The 5997-nt window shown below is 44.2% G+C and overlaps 1 pseudogene; it reads right to left on the bottom strand.

Moving 5' to 3' along the window:
• Nucleotides 1–4109: 4109 nt before the first annotated feature.
• Nucleotides 4110–4752, bottom strand: LOC133070612 (large ribosomal subunit protein uL1-like; annotated as a pseudogene).
• Nucleotides 4753–5997: the final 1245 nt, after the last annotated feature.

The raw sequence follows: 5997 nt of genomic DNA, 5'->3' as shown, positions 1-5997 counted from the left end.
ACTCTTTGTGACCCCATGGACTGTAGCCTGCCAGGCTCCTCTGTCCATGGAATTCTCCAGGCCAGAATACTGAGTGGGTAGCCTATCACTTCTCCAGGGGATCTTCCCAACATAGGGATCAAACCCAGGTCTCCCACATTGCAGGCGAATTCCTTATCATCTGAGCCACCAGGGAAGCCCTGAATCTTATATACTAAAAGTTTATTTAAGGTTTGGAGAGAAACTCAAAAACATTGAGTGGCCAGGAAGGAATAGAAACTGTGAATCAGCCAATTGTGTACCATTGTTTCGTGGCGGAGACTGGCTCAGTGCAGGTCCTGCCCAAAGGCATCTTGTCAGGTTTTTGTTTTTTTAAGCATGTGTGTAAATAAATAAGATACAGACATTGAATGATATAAAGTATGTACAGATTAATACAGAATCAAAAGTGATTTGTTCTGCCAAGAGTAGGGTGGTAAGAGTGTTACAGAAAGTTTCCAAGAGAACATGATGCCTGAAGAGGTTTCTGAAAGACCAATAGGGGATTCCCAGGCAGATAAGTTGGAAAACAAATATCTCAGGCAAAGTTAATATCATAGGCAAAAGCATGCAGAATTAAAACAATCAGTGCACTATGGGATCCACAAGCTGTGTGTAGTGATGGAAATTCAGAGAGAATCAAGGAAGAAGTGCGCCAAGAGCCAGGCACCAAGGACAATGAACGGAGGGCCTCTTCTGACCATCTATGGGCAGGTGGGAAACAACAGAGGCAGTTCAAACAGGGACGTAGGAGGATCTAGAAGCAGTCAGGTGGAGAGATTGAAGAAGCATAAAAAACTGCAAGCAAAGAGAGCTAGCAGAAAAGATGGCAGGGACTTCCCTGGTGGTGCAATGGATAAGAATTCACCTGCGAATGCAGGGGACAGGGTTCAATCCCTGGTCCGAGAAGATTTCACGTGCCGTGGAGAAACTAGACCCCTGCATCGCAACTACTGAGACCGAGCTCTAGAAGTCAGGAGCTACAACTACTGAAACCTGCATGCCTAGAGCCTGTGCTCCCCAACAAGAGAAGCCACTGCAATGTGCCCCACAACTAGAGTAGCCCTGCTTGCTACTATAGAAAGTCTGCAGAAAGCAAGGAAGATCCAGTGCCAAATACAAAAAAATAAAAAAAAGAAAGGATGGCAGCATCACAAATGAGTGAGGAGGAGGCCCTAACTGAAGGGGCTGTGGAGACAGAGATGCTGGATTGAAGGGCGACCCAGGAATTCGAGTAGAGAAATGTTACTAGTTACCTGTTAGACTGCTACTGAAAGATCTCTGAGGATCAGGGACGTAGAAAGAGAACAAGGAGGCCATAGTGTTGTGCAAGTCAACAGAGGAGACAATTTTAAATGGAAATAGATGTCAACAGCATAAAATGTTATAAAAAGGTCAAGTGAGTAGGGGCAGAAACACATTTGTTAAGGTTTGATATCTGTAAGGCTTTTAGGCATTTTGGTAAATGCCCCACTCTGCCTGGTAGATGTAGGAAGGGAGAGGTGAAAAGGCCCATCTGATGGCTCCTGTTTTCTCAACCAAACACTCCTCCTTCTCCCTCCATTGTCAGCATCTTGATTTTTCTTTGAAAACTAATCTTCCATCTCTCAGAACCTACTTGGCTGAAGATGGACGTTCCCTAACCTGTATGAACACGTGACCCTAGTCTAGTCAATCAGAGGATTCCATTCCCTCAGCTACAACATTGATTCAGAGATTAGCCCATATCACTAATCAGACCATGAAGACACAATGCTTTGTTATTTGTGTGTGTGTGTTGCCTTATTTTTACATTTTTGGTTTGGTTTGGTGTTTGTTTTATTTGATTGTTTTAGAGCATTGGGAAACCTTTCTTTGGAACTACTAGCTAGGACTGTGGGATATATGCCTAGAGATGCTGGGGACCAGCAGATGCAGAAGACCTCCCGGGGAAGAAGGCCAACACAGAGGAAAGCAGAGCTGACATCTAGGGAAAGGGGGAACAGGGGAGGAGAGAGAGAGAGAGAAAGAGACTAGATTCTAATGTCATCATTTGATCATTGGAAGCCAACTATAATCATATGCTTTTCAGTAAAACAAGCCACTAGATCATCTTTATTTTCATTTAAACTATTTAAGGCAGTTTGCTGTCTCTTCTAACCTAAACAGCCCCGTCTGAAGCAGCAGGTGGAGAAATGTTGGAAGCAAACCAGTTCCAGTGCAGCCTTGCCTGGAGCCAGCTCTGATCACAGATCTCCAAGTCAGCTCCATCCCCCCACCAACTCGCAGTGTAGGGGCCTTATCATTCAACTCCTGCAGGGTTCACAGAGGCGAAGTTGTGAGGAAACCTGCAGCATCTCAGCAGCTTCGTCCTGAGTCTGGACCACACTATTACTGATGGAACTCAGCACTGAAGATGGAGACGTAGTACACTTCCTAGAATTCTTACAGCAAGGACTCCTGACTGCTGCTGTTCAGCAGGAACTGATCAGCAGAAAAAGTCAGACCATCCTTTTCTGCCGAATAAGCTGAGGCTGGAAATGCAATTACCATAAGAAAGGGAATTCCAAACCCCTGCCACTCCGCATTTGAAGCAGGTATGGGGCTCTTTTATCATAGTCGTACAAGCCATGCAGAGCTCAACTCCAGGGGCAGTAAACTGTTCAACCTATTCAACCTTCAGAGCCATATGCAAAGATCCTGGCAGATACTCACTAAAGAGCTAATTGACATTGGCATCCTGGACTCTTGAGTACAGAAAGACTTTGCACCTGTGTCAACTACAGAGCAGGCTGAGAATGAAAGACAGTCATTTGCAACAGCTCAAACAGCAAAAGCCCTTTAGCATTTCAGTTTTTCAGAAACGAACTGAGTTGCCTGTATGAAACCATCTTAGTCCTGGTGAAACCTGGTCCTCTGAAATGAGTGTGCAGCAGGGTTCACGGTCAAGGTTAATGCAACAGTCCAGCTTGGTCTAAGTCCCTATACTATTCTCCTTCCCAAGGGGACAAAGTCAAGCAAACACACAATAAAACAGCCATTTCTCAAGAAGGCACCTAGATTTTTAGCAATAGTATTAATGAGCTAGTTTATGTTAAAAACAAATAAACAAACAGGTAGACCTAATTTAAATGTGGAACAGAGTCAAGAGTTTGGACTCTTACTTAAGCCCTCAGATTCCATGGTGTTCCTTTCTCTTCCAGATACAGGACACAGTAAAAACAGGTTCACACAGCTTGCTCATATGCAAGTTCAGATAAGAAATACTAAAAATCTTTTCAAGGCCTGATATTGAGTCCACTCTTCAAGGTATGAACAGGGGGGCCTAGACACAGGTTTTTGCTATAATCAACCTCGTGTGACAAGTAAAGAGATATTGTCTCTACCTCCCCAAAGCAGAGGACACTCTGAAGGACCAACTAATCAACCCTAAACCTCAATTAGAATTACACTGTGATAACAGTATTATGAGGGTTTTTCCTCCCACTGAGGAAAACAAAATATCCATCTTTCTTATGTCTTCTGTAAAGCTTCAAAATTTTAAGAAATAATCTTCTCCCTAAATGTATAACCACCATAGGCAATCAATTTACACTCATAGGTAAACAATCTGATTGGAGTGCTTGTTTTAAACCCGTGAGAATTTCTACTTGTAGCTAATGATCTCCTCACCTTACCTGTATTTTTTCTAAATAACAGAAGCTTTCACCTTGGATGATCTAGCCTTTAGAAGTCTGTACTGTGCATCTCCAAGGAGGCCCCATTCCAAACTGACAACTGCATTTGCGCTTGGCACCAGTCCTTGTCTTCTTTCTGTCTCACCTACCATGATGGGCTCTCCCAGGACAACGTCAAATATTCTGCTAGTTTACATTTGTGCAAATCAAATCTTTAGTTCCCTTCAGTTTTTCAAAGGCATGGATTATGGCTAGAAGGTCATAACAAGAACAGCTACAATTTATTAAGTAACCAACATGTGTTTTACAGATAACTATCCCTAATCCTAGAATAACCCAGCAAGAGAGGTATTGTGCACTTAATACAGAACTATTGGTGTTACAGCTGAGATTTATTTATTTATTTTGGTTTAGTATGGTTTATTAAGCTGTGCCTTAGTACAGACTTTGAGGCTTGCCCATGGTGCTCTTAATGTACAAGGCCCTGACGTTCTGCCGATTTTTCTTGAGCAATGACACCAGGAAGTTGACAGCTAAGTGGATGTTGTACACAAGCTCATCATCTGTCATCTTCGCGTGGCCAACAGCCACTGCCAGACACAGCACCTTCTTGATCATGGACTTCACTTCATCAACTTTGGCCACCCATGTTCTCATTGTGGGTCAGCAAGGAAGGGAACTTGCCAGCCTTGTTCAGGTCTGGGCCCAGGATTCGGGGGATCTGCTTGACCAGAGACTCTGAAGCCAAAAAGGCATCATATTTCTTGGCCAGCTTCTTGACCAGTTTCTTATTCTTGTTGAGTTTCTTCAGTACCTCAATGTCCATGTGGGGGATATCCACAGCCTTGGCCTCATCACAATGCTGCTGGTCCCCCAAGACACACACGGAGAACTTGGGGCAGGGAGTGGACTTAAGCCTGATGGTGCCTGAGAAGCGTTTGTCCTTCTGAGAGTCATAGTTCTTCAGGTTGATCTGAAGCTCCACAGTCTCCAGAAACTTCCTGCACTTGCGCTGGTTCCTGTGCAGGACTTCCCCCTCTGCCTCGTAGAGGGTGTCGCGGGAGACTTTGCTGCTCATGGTTCCCTACACCACGATAACCAGAAAAGAGCTACAGCTGAGATTTAAACTCACATGTACTTAAGCCCAAAGCTCAGGATCTTAGGACATGGAATTTTATTCACAAAGTCAGCTCAACTACAGAAAAAGATAGGCATCCTTAGCTTACAGAACAGTGGATGTTAAACAACTTGACATCACAGAAAACAGTTTCCATGGTGACTGGTTTGGAGATCCTGATTGTGCCAAAGGAATGGTTACCAACAGATTTACTGAGGCAGGAGAAAGATTAGCCTCCCCTATAGACAGAAACTCCACAAAAGCAGGATGATGGAGGAGGCTAGGACTTGCCCAGACAAGAGATAAAAGACCACATATTCCTCATTCTCAAAGTTAAGGAGAACTCCCTGACTACACATGCACAGAAAGGCTCCTTGGAGGCCAAGAGAGATAGGGCATCACCTCATAGTAAGTGATACAACTACCTATAAGCCTCTTTATCAGAACCCATCTTGGCTTAGAGATGCACGGGCACACAGGGGAGAACCCTGAGATAAACCAAACGTGAACTGTGAACCCATCTTGGCTTAGAGATGCACGGGCACACAGGGGAGAACCCTGAGATAAACCAAACGCGAACTGACAACCAGGCAAAGATGACCGGATAAAGGTAACCTGGAGGAAATGCTGTATCAAAGTGATTCAAACTACCATGAGGGTACAACTCTCCCTCTGGGTCCACCCAGGTGTCTAACCACACATACTGTACTCTTCTTCCTCCTAATAAACACTTTACTTGTTTTACTACTTTCACTTTCTGTGGGAATTCTTTTCTGCAAAACTGAAGGGACAGGGTGGGCCTTGTCACTGACCAGTGGTCTAGTGTCTATGATCTGGGGCTCTCACTGCCACGACCTGACCCCAATCTCTGGCCGGGAACCAAAGCCCTGTTTCAAGCTGCTGCAGGCCAAGCCCACCCAAGATCATTACAATCATGCACTAAGGGATGAGGTCTCACTGGCTTGCTCACCAAACACTGATAACAATATTCTTAGCAAGGACAGAGAGGGAGGTGATGGCCTACAACAGATCAACATAGCAATAGCAAAGAACAGATGCCAATCTCCATGATGGAATCTAGAGTCTTGTATATGATAAAAGGCAGTCATGTATATGATAAAAAAAAAATTAAGTTGAAGAATGAAGCACCTAGGTGGAAAAATATTTCCTCCCTGGTAACGAGAAGACAAACTTAGCCAGCCATAA

This window comes from Dama dama, chromosome 15 (genome assembly GCF_033118175.1).
Source record: "Dama dama isolate Ldn47 chromosome 15, ASM3311817v1, whole genome shotgun sequence".
Lineage (NCBI taxonomy): Eukaryota > Metazoa > Chordata > Mammalia > Artiodactyla > Cervidae > Dama > Dama dama.
Note: the sequence above shows the minus strand (reverse complement) of the source record. Positions and strands in the feature narration are given on the sequence as shown.